Below are 15,590 nucleotides of genomic sequence, written 5' to 3'. Positions count from 1 at the left end.
GTATGTTTTAGGAAAATATCTAAATTCTGGATGATACCTGGATAGTCTAAAATACTGTACCCTTTAGGTAAGGCCCTCTTGATCATTCCTCCAAGCCCACTCAATGACTTTGACCTGTAAAGTGTCAAGAACTTACTGTTCCATGATGTAGCCAAGGTGGGACGAGACAGTGAAATCTTTAGAAAACAGTTACCTCCTTACGAGCTTCAATATTTTAGAGAAAGAGAAGACTATCAAAAGAAACCTACCCTTGTGACCACAGGATTTTTATTTAATTTTTACCACAATCTCCTACTTCCTCTGAGATCCAGAGGAGCTGAATGTATTATCAGGAATTGGCTTGAACTGGATCTGTCATATTTGTGGTTTTCTCTATTCTGCAAAAGGTATGGACTTGTGATGCTCACTCAGAGTACCCATCGACCATGTCTTCTTTTCTATTCTGATTGTCAACTCCCCCAACCCTTAAGTGGAAATATCTCCACCAACAAACAAACTCCCTAGAATTTATAGGAAAAAAAGATACTTGCTGATTTTAAAGAGATATCATATGGGATTTCAAGTGCTTTATTATAATATATGTTCACAATGGCTGTTACTCTTCACAAAATTACCTATAGTGTATAATGACTTATAATGAAATTATAATTACTGATTGAACAATAAAAATATAGGTTGGCACCTGATGTATATAATAAATTGCTACATTGGGACAATATATTTTGTTTTGATCTTTTTAAAAGTCAAGTACAGGAAAAATATAACTACCTTGTGATGTGTACTCATTCTTCTATATTATAAACTTTATTAAGTACCTATTAGATATGAGACACAGCAATGAGTGTTGCAAATGCAAACTTAATTAATACAGGAGTTTATCTTCTATTGGCAGACAAAAAGTAATAATACGGTTTGATACATGTTATTGAAAATTATCTAGACGTTAACACAGAAGGGCAAAAGCCTGAGTAAATATTGAATAGAATGAGTCACCAAGGGCGTAATGTAACAGTTGGGCCCTAGAAACTTGGGATTTCATAAACTAGAGGAATGAGAAAGGGCAGATCAGGTAGTATGAACACAGTAACCACATTAAGACACAAAAGAACATGGCAGGCCTATGTACCAATGACTCAGTTGCTATACGAGGAGCATGTTATTTTAAAAAACCAAAACTGAAAAATGAAAATGCAGTACTGCCTTAAAACTAATTCCAATTCTGATCTTTTTAAAGACACAGTGTGACCACATTAAATAAACAAACACATATAGGCAGGAGTCAGTCCCATGACAAGTGGAAAATTCTACAGAAATGACAGCGGAGGTGAAGGGAAAGGTCAAGATTTAGGAGATGTTTATAATAAAGAAATAATAGGACTTCATGTGTGAAGGGTACTGATGAAAAGCAAGGGGTAGTTAGCTCCAAGCTGGATTGCTTTGTCTGGGTAAGTGATAATGTCTAATTGAGTTAGGAAATATAGGATGAAAAACAAGTGCATACATTTTGAGAAGACTAAATGATAATCAGAATTTCGTGAAAATAACTACAAAGGTTTTTTTTTCTGGTTAAAATCAGACAAAAGACAAAAATTAAGGACTAGAAAATTCAAAAAAAATGTAAAAGATAGTATTGCGTGTGCTGTGATTCAGATCTTAGGAAGAGATGCGTCTTGATTTGGTATCCACCAGAAACCAGGTGCAGAATCAAAAGCACTGGGGCAATAGTCTTTCTGGGAAGTGATTCCAGGAAGTACTGGTGAGATGCCAGGGATATTGAGGCAAGGAGGGAGGCAAGGCCAATAAATTGTATGCTGTTAAACTCACTGCTATAAACAAGGGGGTCTTGATCAGCAGAGAACTGCCTTGAAAAATTGTGCACCCTTCAGAGGGAAGGCTGAGCATTTCTTTACAGACAATCATCTTCCCATTGGATGAGGGTTGACTCTCAGTGAGTTAATCTCTACTTCATTACTTCTTGACTGAGCTTCAACCCTGAGGTAGAAAAGCAGGGAGACACTTGACAGAAGATTTAGGTAGGAGTCAGAGTACATGAAATTAAACATCAGCTCCTAATAAACCTAAAATTTTCAAGGTGACCATGATAAATATTTGGAAATATCTCAAAATTGATTAATAGGGGTATTTCAACTACTGTGGATGTCAATAACTTTTTGCACATTAATTTATTTGTAAACCAAATGAGATGTTTTAACTTATTATCATCAGTTAGTTTTCCAAAGTATTTTACTGTCAATTCATTTTTTTCTTTTTTGTAGAGGCTCTGATATAGAATTGTCAATTTATCCTATTAATATGTATACATTTCATGTTTTCTTTATAAAATTCTCACATTTTTTTTTCATTCTGGGAAACTTCCTTGACAATATCTGCCTGATTTTTGCAACTACCATTTTCACTCTGTAACTTGATTCACCTATTTACTTAATTTTTAATTATTACAGTTTTTAAAATTCAGCATGTATAAATACAAATTAGTTCCTCCTTACAACTGTGAAGTCTTGTTCTCTATACCAATCATCCTTTCCTATTTCTTTGAAAATACATACGATGATTAATTTCCTGTTCTAATGATTTTATTAATTCTTTTGGGTTTTTTTCCTTTCTTTTTATTATTCTGATTTGTGATGTCTGTCTTTATGATGCTCACGTTTCTTGCTATTTCATTTTCTTTTGTGTGGGAGAATCAGCTACTCGTTTAAGAATTTTTACTTGGGTTGGCAGATGAAATCCCCTGTCCTCTTTTCCTCTTAATGAGTTGGCATCTAAGTGTGTATTGAGGAAAAGCAAAATATCCTCAAAAAGCCTAGTGTGATATTCTGAGCTGAAAAGAAAACTTGGGTTTCACATAATCTGACAATTCTCTCCCTCGAGGAATCTCGCTATATGACCTTTCAGGGCAATGCTATTTATGTAAAGCTTACTCTCTAAGGTTGTAATGATTTACCTCACAGAGTGAAATAAAAAGTGGGGGTGAGGTGGGACCTGATTATTTGCACTCACCTCTTGTTTTCTGTTTCCCATCCCAGCCTGACTTTTGTTATGTCTTAGATTATCTTGTTTTCTCTAACTGCAGATACCTTGATTCTAAGCCAGGGCTCCTGGATTGTTTTGATTTTGTTTTTGCTTTGTGGTGCCCTTGGGGCTGGAAATGATCTTCCTGGGAAAATGTAAGAGAAAGAAAAGGTACAAGTTACAGTTAAAATGTTCCATACCCCGTCTCTGGCATCTGCCTTATTTCTACTTACGGCTGCCATTCCACCGCCCCAGACATCAGACCTATATATCACTTTAGTAAGATATTTCTCGCAGGAATGAAGGGAAGTTCAGGGATACATCAACTTTCCTCTTCTTTCTGTTGAATCTCTTAAACTGTTACATCTACTTAAAACGTGCTGAATTATGATAGATGAGAGTAGTTATGACTTTTATCCAGTCAACATTGAATTATAGAAAAAGATTCCAATGCTGTTTTTCAAATACGTGGTCCATGACAGTTGATTCTTGTTCTTCTCTGTTATCAGTAATTTATTTTAGTTCTTATAAAAAGTTGAAATCAATTGAACATAGATTCTTTTTTTTTTTCTTTTATTTGAGACAAGGTCTCACTCTGTTGCCCAGGCTGAGTGCAGTGGTGCAACCTTGGCTCTTGATTGCAGCCTCGGCTTCCTGGGCTTAAATGAATCTCCCACCTGAGCCTCCCAAGTAGCTGGAACTACAGGTGTGTGTCACCATGCCCAACTAATTTTTGTAGAAATGAGATTTCCTCAAGCTAGTCTCAAACTCTTGGTCTCAAGTGATCTGCCAGCTTCAGCCTCCCAAAGTGCTGGGATTACAGTCATGAGTCACCATGCCCGGTCAAACGTAGATTCCTAAAAGGTCTAGAAAGGTCATCTGTTCAGTAGAAGATCATGTTCCTTTACCTGAAGAGTTCGTTTGCTTTGATGACCTATCCTCAGAAACTTGCACGTTGTTGATTACAAAATTTCTGTGAAAGTAAATAATTCATTGGATGAAACTTATACTACATCCTTTATTTTTCAAGAGTGTGAATGTTGGATCAAATAATCTCATAGAAAATATTTATTATTATATTTTAAATATGCTCTGATATCAGATACTTTTCCGTATCACTTCTTTATTGGCAATAGAATTAACAAATATAAAAGCAGCCTACATTTATTTTCGATTTGCTCAGGAGGTAAATAGACTTTTTGTTCATCACAAGTGCTTGCTGTCTTTCAAAGGCTTGGGCTCTTCAGGGTTAAGGCAGAATGAAATTACAATGAAAGAGTGACTACTTTAATTTTTATTTTTCTATTATGTTAAATATATGACAAAAACCCTGGGAAACTGTGGGGATACAAAGGAAAAGGTAGAGGTAAAAAAAAGTCAAAGTGAGAAAACTATTTTTTTTTTCTTTGCTTACCTCTCATCTCTAGTCAATTATGTGGATAAATAGGAAGAATTAGTAAAATTCCCTCTCCAGAGGAAGGCAGCTGAATCTTAAGATTTTAATCAAGTCAGAAGCCTTCCCTTGAGTAATGAAGGGAGCCATGCAGAAGATTATGCAGCCTCTTTAATTGGCATAATAACCTACTTACTTCTACTCCTCCCATTCGATGTGGATCTGTGGATCAGTAAAGGACCAAATGCTATATTTCCTGCATTATAATGGAGCCATTACAATTGAGGGAGTGTTTCCTTCCTCAAAATGAGCTTCCTATACTATCCCTGAAAATGATTCCCTATTTTTTTTAAGGGTGACTTGCATTTAATGTAAGAGGCTTAAAAGACTTATAATTGGATCATTCCCAATGGTGGAAAATTTGCTGGAAACTAGACCATGAGAATATTTTCTTCATGTCAACTCTAGGACCTGGAACACTTCTCTCCTCCCATTATTTTGAGATGCTTTAGGTCCATCTAATTCTTTTAGACTTATAAAAGTTTCCCAACATACCAAATTTCATATTAGCAAGGAGATGTTAATAATCTCTGTGTTTGTGCCCGTTGATGATGCCTACTTCCCTCTTTACTGCTACATCATAATGACAAAGCTGAACCTGCTCTTTGCTTAGATACCTAGAGTTGGGGAGGAAGGACCCTCCAGAGACTTTTGATTTGTCTCTCTTTGGTAGGTCTAATTTCTCCATACCTTCACTGGCCCAAGGCTCATGAGCAGAAGGGGCTTGATCTGTGCAATGCATTACTATTGCAGAATACAGGGTGCAAGTCTCTGAAGTGTGATGAAGGGATCATAAACAGTGCAGTTACATATATTTAGTTCAAGGGAAAAAAAACACTTTGAAATACTTATATAATTGTTTTTAAATGTCAAGATTTGTATTATGCTTGGAAAAAAATCACTTTTTTGTTTAAAGTTAACTCTGTGTCAAAACAACTGTATCATTTAATGTGTTCTGCAGATTGCTTATCCTGAGGCTGCTTGAGTTCCAGAAAGTTAATTTTATTATTATAGATCTTTTACCAATTCACTGTGACTCAGAGTGACTCCCCAGTTGCATAGCTGAAGTCTTTTATTTGCCTTTATTTTCATGTATAAGTATGTTTTGTGCTAATGGTGCCCCATGATACACAAAACAAATTATATTATACTTTGAATATAAAGAAACACCCTTATCTTAAATCTAATAGACAGATTTAGCTATGCAACTATGTGTCCTTCCTACTGTGGCCCTGGTAAATAGGCTAAGACATGCAGCTATATATCATTCCTAATTTGGCCCTTTTATTTATTTGAATATATCAGTATAGTTATTTAAAATGTTTACATAAAGCTCATATTTTTAAAACAAAGATATCCAATATAGTTTTTTTTTTTCAAAAATTCTCACAAATAAATATGTTTTTCGCAGCAGGTTATTTTAAAATGTTTTATCTCTTAAGTCAGTAGTAGTATTAACGGCATCATTTTGCATGCATAACGTTGAAACTTAACTTTTCTAGTTATGAAACTGTTACTTAGTGAATTGAAACACACAAGTATAAGGAGAATAAATTTGTGATCCAGAGCACCTGGAACATTTGGGAACTCTTGAAGCATGCTAGTCAGCCTATTATAAACTTGTGAGGAAAAACATACTTAAGATTGCCATATACATTTCAATTCTGTTTGCCACAACACCTTTTCCTACCAAGCAATTTAAAATGAAATTATGTTAATTTTTCTTAAATTCAAATGCACTCAGTTGAATAATTTTGTAGCACTTTGGTTAGTAGAATTATACAAATGTGTTCACTGAATGGAAAGTAAAAGTAATTAAACATTGAAATAGGATAGCAAAGGAAGTAGTGTTCAATCATCTTTTCTCAAGGTCTTCGTAACAAAGATCCCCAGATTCTAAGATGTTTTAAATATGCTTGAAACGTGCAAATTCTTAACAAACAATTGCTGGTTAACATAAAGACATACTTTAGGTATTTGTCTTAATGCTCTCCCTCCCTTATCCCCAATCCCCTGACAGGCTGAAGTGTGTGTGGTCCCCTCCCTGTGTCCCTGTATTCTCATTGTTCAGCTCTCGCTTATGAGTGAGAACATGTGGTGTTTGGTTTTTTCTTCCTGTGTTAGTTTGTTAAGGATGATGGCTTCCAGCTTCATCCATGTCCCTGCAAGGCACATGATCTCTTTCTTTTTTCCAGCTGCATAATATTCCATGGTGTATATGTGCCACATTTTCTTGATTCAGTCTATCTCTGATGGGCATTTCCAAGTCTTTGCTATTGTAAATAGTTCTCCAATAAATATATGTGTGCATGTGTCTTTATAGAAAAATAATTTATAATCTATTGGGTATATATCCAGTTATGGGGTTGCTGGATCAAATGGTATTTCTGGCTCTAGATTCTTGAGCAATCGCCACACTGCCTTCCCAATGTTTGAACTAATTTACACTCTGACCAACAGTGTAAATGCGTTCTTATTTATTTACAGACTTGCCTTCATCTATTGTTTCCAGACTTTTTAATAATCACCATTCTGACTGGCATGAGATAGTATCTCACTGGGGTTTTGATTGACATTTCTCTAATGATCAGGGATGATGAGCTTTTTTTCATGTTTATTGTCCACATAAATATCTTCTTTTGAGATATGTCTGTTCGTATCCTTTTCCCACTTTTTGATGGGATTATTTGTTTTTTTCTTTTAAATTTGTTTCAGTTCCTTGTAGATTCTTGATATTGGACCTGTGTCAGATGACTAGATTGCAAAAATGTTCTCCCATTCGGTATGTTGCCTGTTCACTGTGATGATAGTTTCTTTTGCTGTGCAGAAGTGCTTTCATTTAATTAGATCCCATTTATCAATTTTGACTTTTGTTGCCATTCCTTTTGGTGTTCAGTCATGAAGTCTTTGCCCATGCCTACGTCCTGAATGGTATTGCCTAGGTTTTCTTCGAAGGTTTTTATGGTTTTGGGTTTTACATTTAAGACTTTAATCCATCTTGAATTAATTTTTGTATAAGGTGTAAGGAAGGGGTCCAGTTTCAGTTTTCTGCATATGGCTAACCATTTTTTCCCAGCACCATTTATTAAATAGGGAATCATTTCCCCATTGCTTGTTTTTGTCAAGTTTGTCAAAGATCAGATAGTTACATATGTGAGCTGTCATTTCTGAGACCTCTGTTCTGTTCCATTGGTCTCTGTATCTGTTTTGGTACCAGAACCATGTTGTTTTGGTTACTATAGCTTTGTAGTATAGTTTGAAGTCAGGTAGTGTGAAGCCTCCAGCTTTGTCTTTCTGACTTAGGATTTTCTTGGCTATATGGGCTCTTTTTTGGTTCCATATGAAATTTAAAGTAGTTTTTCCTAATTCTGCATGGAAAGTCAATTGTAGCTTGATAGGGATAGCATTAAATCTATAAATTACTTTGGGCACTATGGTCATTTTCACAATATTGATTCTTCCCTCCCATGAGCATGAACATGGGATGTTTTTTCATTTGTTTGTGTCCTCTATTATTTCCTTGAGCAGTGGTTTGTAGTTCTCCTTGAAAATGTCTTTTATGCCCCTTGTAAGTTGTATTTTAAGGTATTTTATTCTCTTTGTAGAAATTGTGAATGGGAGCTCATTCATGATTTGACTTTCTGTCTGTTATTGGTGTATGGAAATATTTGTTATTTTTGCACATTGAGTTTGTATCCTGAGACTTTGCTGAAGTTGCTTATCAGCTAAAGGAGTTTTGGGACTGACACAATGGGGTTTTCTAAATATAGAATCAAGTCATCTGCAAACAGAGACAATTTGACTTCCTCTCTTCCTAGTTGAATATCTTTTATTTCTTTTTCGTGCCTGATTGCCCTGGCCAGAGCTGACTTGTTTATTACCATACATTCTACCTTCATGACTCTGGGTATTAACAAATATTTGTAGCTGATGAGATTGGCAGAAAATATCATGAACTGCAGGCACTTAAAAATTATTTATACTCTGCAAAGATCTTAAAAAATGATAGCACAACCTGACAAGAGCATTACGAGGTAAGACAATTACCAATGAATATTTCTCATGAACACAGATGCAAAATCTTTAACAAACAAGTGAATACTATATCAACATATAAAAAGTATAATTTTTTATGAAAGTATTTTTTGTCCCAAACATTACAAGTTGCTTTAACATTTGAAAACCATTGAGTATAATTTCCAGTATTAGAAGAGAAAATAAATTATCATCCCAGTAGATCATTATCTATTTATGATAAAAACTCTGAGCAAACAGAGTTGAAAGAAATGCCCTCAACTTGTTTAAGGGCACCCACCACCACTCAGAAACAAACACACACACACAAAAATCATTCAAGTAAGATCATACTTAATGATGAACAATGATGTACACCTCTAATATAAGGACTGGGCAAAGATGTCTGCCATCAACTCCTTTGTATAACTATATTGGAGGAAAGTAAAGAGTGTTAAGATTTAAAAGTAAGAAGTAAAACCATCTTTACAGAAAATATTATGATGTACATAAAAAATATAAATGCATTTAATGTAACTATTAAGACTAAAAATAGTATTTAGCAAGAAGAAACAAGAAACAAGGTTAATATACAAAAAATAATTTTATTTCTAGATCATCATATATGAAAGTAACATTTGAGAGAAAATGTTAAATATATTCTAACTCATTAAAAATAAAATACATCAAAATATGGTATAATATTTCTTTATTTTATTTTAATTATACTTCAAGTTCTAGGATGCATGTGCAGAACATGTACGTTTATTACATAGGTATAGACATGCCTTGGTTGTTTGCTGCACCCATCAACCCGTCATCTATACTAGATATTTCTCCTAATGCTATCCTTGCCCTACCCCCGTGTCCCCTGACAGCCCCCAGTGTGTGATGTTCCCCTCTCTGTGTCCATATGTTCTCTTTGTTCAGCTCCCACTTATGAGTGAGAACATGCAGTGTTTGGTTTTCTGTCCCTGGATTAGTTTGCTGAGAATGATGGTTTCCAGATTCACCTATTTCCCTGCAAAGGAGATGAACCTATTCTTTTTTATGGCTGAATAGTATTCCATGGTGTATATGTGCCACATTTTCTTTATCCAGTGTATCACTGATGTACATTTGGATTAGTTCCAAGTCTTTGCTATTGTGAATAGTGCTGCAATAAAACATGTGTGCATGTGTCTTTATAGTAGAATGATTTCTAATCCTTTGGGTATATACCTAGTAATGAGATTGCTGGGGCAAATGGTATTTTTAGTTCGAGATCCTTGAGGAATCACCACACTGTCTTCCACAATGGTTGAAGTAATTTACATTCCCACCAGCAGTGTAAAATGGTTCCTATTTCTCCACATCCTCTCCAGCATCAGTTGTTTCCTGATTTTTTACTGAATGGGGAAAAGCTGGAAGAATTTCCTTTGAAAACCGGCAAAAGATAAGGATGCCCTCTCTCACCACTCCTATTCAACATAGTATTGAAAGTTCTGGCCAGGGCAATAAGGTAAGAGAAAAAAATAAAGCATATTCAAATAGAAAGAGAGGAAGTCAAATTGCCTCTGTTTGCAGATCACATGATTTTATATTTAGGAAACCCTAACATCTTAGCCCAAAAACTCCTTAAGCTGATAAGAAACTTCAGCAAAGTCTCAGCTTGCAAAATAGAAGTGCATAAATCACAAGCATTCCTATACACCAATAATAGAAAAACAGAGAGCCAAATCATGAGTGAACTTCCATTTTCAATTGCTTCAAAGAGAATAATGTAACTAGGAATACAACTCACAAGGGGCGTGAAGGACTTCTTCAAGGAGAATTACAAACCACTGCTCAATGAAGGTGGGTGCCTATAATCCCAGCTACTCGGGAGGCTGAGGCAGGAGAATTGCTTGAACCTGGGAACCTGGGAGGCGGAGCTTGCAGTGAGCTGACAGGGTGCCACTGCACTCCAGCCTGGGGAACAGAGAGCGATTCCATCTCAAAAAAAAAAAAAAGATACAAACAAATGGAAAAACATACTATGCTCATGGATAGGAATAATCAATATTGTGAAAATAGTCATACTGCCCAAAGTAATTTATAGATTCAATGCTATCCCCATCAAGCTACCATTGAATTTCTTCACAGAATTAGAAAAACTACTTGAAATTTCATATGGAACCAAACAAGAGTCCACATAACCAAGACAATTCTAAGCAAAAAGGACAAAGCTGGAGGCTTCGCACTACCTGACTTCAAATTATACTACAAGGCTACAGTAACTAAAACAGCATGGCATTGGTACCAAAACAGATATAGAGACCAATGGAACAGAACAGAGGTCTCAGAAATAACAGCACACATCTACAACTATCTGATCTTTGACAAACCTGAAAAAAACAAACAATGGGGAAAGGATTCCCTATTTAATAAATGGTGTTGGGAAAAATGGCTAGCTATATGCAGAAAACTGAAACAGGACCCCTTCCTTACACCTTATACAAAAATTAACTCAAGATGGATTAAAGACTAAATGTTAAGACCTAAAACCATAAAAACCCTAGAAGAAAACCTAGGCAATACCACTCAGTACAAAGGCTTCATGACTAAAACACCAAAAGCAATGGCAACAAAAGCCCAAATTCACAAATGGGATAGAATTAAACTAAAGAGATTCTGCATAGCAGAAGAAGCTATCATCAGAGTGAACAGGCAACATACAGAATGTGAGAACATTTTTGCAATCTATCCATCTGACAAAGGGCTAATATCCAGAATCTATAAGGAACTTAAACAAATGTAAAAGAAAAAAAAAACAACCCCATCAAAAAGTGTGTGAAGGATAAGAAAAGTATTTCTTAAAAAAGAACATTTACGAGGCCAACAAACATATTAAAAAAACAAAAAAAAACAAAAAAAAACTGGTCATTAGAGAAAGCAAATCAAAATCACAATGAGATACCACCATCTCATACCAGTTGGAATGGTGCTCATTGAAAAGTCATATTCCATTTCTATAAAGAAATAAAAGACTTAAAGTTGTGTCAAATATTAAAGCAATCATTCTCTGATGATAACTAAAACACTATTCTAATAACACTTTATTTTAGGCCAGGCATGTTGGCTCAGACCTGTAATTCCAAGACTTAGGGAAACCAACGTGGGTAGATTGCTTGAGCTCATGATTTTGAGACTAGCCTGGGCTACACGGTGAAACACTATCTCTACAAAAAATTTAGCCAGGCATGGTGGTGTATGCATGTAGTCCCAGGTACTTGGGAGGCTAAGGCGGAAGGATCGCTTGAGCCTCAGAGGTCGAGACTGCAGTGAGTTGAGGTCACACCACTGCACTCCAGCTTGGGCCTTAGAGCCAGCCTCTGCCTCAATAAAATAAAAAATAAAAAATAGCACCTTAATTTAAAGTTATAAATTACTTGTAGAGTAGTTTACTCATTGTAGTAAACAAAAACACCTAATTTTTTATTAACTTAAAATTTGTCTCAATTACTATAATTTACTATAATTAGCCAGTTTTGAAATAGAGGATAATGCACATCTATGCTTCTGTAAATGAGATAAAATTCTTATGAGAATCAGAAACATCACTCTTAGTGATATTGTAGCATTGTTTATGTAGTTATGATAAACAGATTACCCCAATAATTAAATCTATCTTTTCCAATATGAGTAATTTCTTCTAAATAAAGAATATGGCCACTCTAATTTAATGATAGCTATTTAATAAGAAAAATTACTTTTTTTTTTTTTTTTTTTTGAGACAAAATCTTGCCTTGTCACCCAGGTTGGAGTGCAGAGGCGTGATCTTGGCTCACTGCCAACTCCTCCTCTCGGGTTCCAACTATTCTCCTGCCTCAGCCTCCTGAGTAGCTGGGATTACAGGCGTACGCCACCATGCCTGGCTAATTTTTTTACTTTTAGTAGAGATGGGGTGTCACCATGTTGGCCAAGTTGGTCTCGAACTCTTGACCTTGTGATCCGTCCCCCTCAGCCTCCCAAAGTGGTGGGATTACAGGAGTGAGCCGCCATGCCCAGCTAAAATGACTTTTGTCTTATATTTACACTCATTATAGTCAACTTTTCTAGAAACTAGATATTTCATTTCTTTCTCGTGTCCCTTCTGTCTTCTTATTCTAAGAATAAAAAATTGAATAAAATAACTGGGGATTTTTAACAAATTTAATTCTTAGGAAACAATTATTTTAAATGGTTGTCTTTTTTTCTTCTGTTTCTCCATTTATTTATTCCTTCTTATCTTCTCCACTGTTATAATTCAATGTATTCTTTCTTCTGTCTTTTTGTCTGCTCTTATGCATTTCTCTCTACATGACAATATTCTAAAAAAATTTAATACAGATTATATGAATAAAAAGAAAATAAGAATAAATGCTATTTTGTGTAAATTGATAGCAGTTTAAAAATCAAACAAAAATAAACTTGTACTCATCAGATGGGGTTAATTTCAATCAGTGGTCTGCAAGATTTTGGTATATATTTTGCTGTACTAAAAATGATAGGTACAAAAAAGCCAATATTACTTAAACCCTAACTTCTGACAGGCAAACAGGGATTTAGACCATGGAAAATCCACAGGAGCATGCAAGGCGGTTGGGGGTGGGGGTGGGGCGGGGCAGGGGGAGAGAGAGCAAGAGAGAGAAGATTTAGTATAGTATGTTAAAAGATCTGAGACATTGTATTAGGTTTGAACAGCCTTGAATTAACACCTTTTATCTGTCCCCTTGAATTATTTTGTAAAATACAAACAAATGCCTTGGTTTTGTCATTTATTAAATTCATTATTATTTTATTTATTATGAAAAGAAAGCTAATTTTAGTTGTTAATATGGTTGAATTAAAATATATAATCTTGCCAGTTCTTTTCTATTTGTTCCATCGCTTCTTTTTTCCATTTTTATCTTTTTTCTCTTCTTTTGACTGGATTCAGTATGGTTATGAGTGATTTTATCAGTCTAGTTTGCTTATAACTTATAACCACTTTTAATTCATTTCAGAGATTGTCCTAAGGCTTATGTTTTAGTAGTTTCTGTTGCTATAGCAAAATGCTTGGGATTGAGTAACTTAAAAAGAAGGAAATATATTTTCTCACAGTTCTGGCAGTTGGGAAGTTAAAGATCAAGGCACCCCAGGTTTAGTGCCTTGGTCTCTGCTTCCAGGATGGCATCTTGAACAGTGTGTCTTCACAAGGCAGAAGGGACAGAAGAGCAAAAAAGAAAGGTATGCTGTATCCTCCAGGCCTTTAAAAAATATTTTGATTTTATTTTAGTTTAGATTCAGGGGGTACATGTGCATCTTTGTTACATGGGTATTTTACATACTGGTGGGAACTAGGCTTCTAGGGTACCCACTACCCAAATAGTGAACATTGTACCTGATATGTAACTTTTCAATCCTTGCTCGTCTCTCATGCTCCCCACTTTTGGAGTCCCCATTGTCCATCATTTCTATCTTTATGTCCATGTGTGCCCATCATTTAGCTCCCATTTATAAGTGAGAATATACAGTACTTGGTTTCCTGTTTCTGAGTTAGTTCACTTAGAATGACCTCCAGCTCCTCATATGTTGCTGCAAAGAACATGATTTCATTCTTTTTAATGGCTGCATAGTTTTCCTTGGTGTATGTATACCATATTTTCTTTATCCAGTCAATCACTAACAGGAACTTAGGTTGGTTTCACGACTTTGTATTGCAAATAGTGCTTTGATGAATGTATGAGTACAGGTGTCTTTTTTATATAATGATATATTTTCCTTCGAGTAGATACCTAGTAGTGAGATTGCTGGGTCAAATGATAATTCTGTTTTTAGTTATTTGGGAAATCTTCATACTGTTTTTCATAGAGTTTAAACTAACTTCATTCTCACCAATCATGCATAAACATTCCTTTTACCCCACATCAATGCCAACATCTTATGTGTGTATGTTTTTTTTTAACTCTACTAATAATCCTGACTGATGTAAGGTGATATCTCATTGTGGTTTTTACATTTGCATTTGTCCAATGATTAGTGATGTTGAGCATTTTGACATGTGTTTTTTGGCCACTTGTGTTTCTTCTTTTGATAAATTGTCTGTTCATATCCTTTGCCCAGCTTTTAATGGGATTGTGATGCAGTTGCTTACTTTATTCATTGATGAGTTGTTTTAGTTCCTTGTATGTTCTGAATATTAGTCTTTTGTCAGAAGCATAATTTGAAAATATTTTCTCCCATTCTCCAGGTTGTCTGTTTACTCTGTGGATTATTTCTTCTGCTGCCCAGAAGCTTTTTAGTTTTATTAAGGCCCATTTGTCTATTTTTGTTTTGTTGCATTTGCTTTTGGTGTCTTCATTAGAAATTCTTTGCCTAGGCCAATGTCCAGGAAAAATTTTTCCTATGTTGTCTTCTAGGTTTTTATACTTTCGGCTCTTACATCTTTTATAAGTTAATTAATTCTACTCATAAGGACTCTCCCCTCATGATTGAATTACTTCCTAAAATTCCCATTTCGTAATACTGCTACATTGGAAATTTAAATTTCAGCCTGAATTTTGTAGGAGAAACCAAAATTAAAGATGTTTACTAGATACATCTTTAATTAATTAATATCCAATAATGTTATATCATTTCATTTTTCATTTACTGCAACAGTCTTATAAGAGTATATTCCAAATCTTCCCTCCATCTATTCTGTTGCTGTCATACAGTTAACTGTTACACATGATTGCAAAACAAGGACTTCCCATTTACCCCACATCTAGCATCCTCTTGGGCTTCTCTAAGGTTGTTGAATCTGCAACTTGCTTTTATTATTCGTGAAATTCATGTGGCCATTATCCCTTTGTATAATTCTTTTCCTGTCTCCTTCCCCTTCTGAAACCCTAATTGTACATATGGTGCATCATTTGATATTGTTCTACAGCTCTTAGATGTTCTATTTTGTGTGCTTTCCTCTCACTTGTTTTTCATCTTGTATTTCAGATTAGCTGATTTTATTTGACTGATATTTAAGTCCTATATTCAGGTAACATTCTCTTTCGAAGTGTGGTAGCCAGGCTCTAAGATGACCTCTGTGATTCTTACATCCTGGCATTCAAAC

Source organism: Papio anubis, chromosome 5 (assembly GCF_008728515.1).
Source record: "Papio anubis isolate 15944 chromosome 5, Panubis1.0, whole genome shotgun sequence".
Taxonomy (NCBI): Eukaryota; Metazoa; Chordata; class Mammalia; order Primates; family Cercopithecidae; genus Papio; species Papio anubis.
This window is presented reverse-complemented; position numbering follows the sequence as displayed.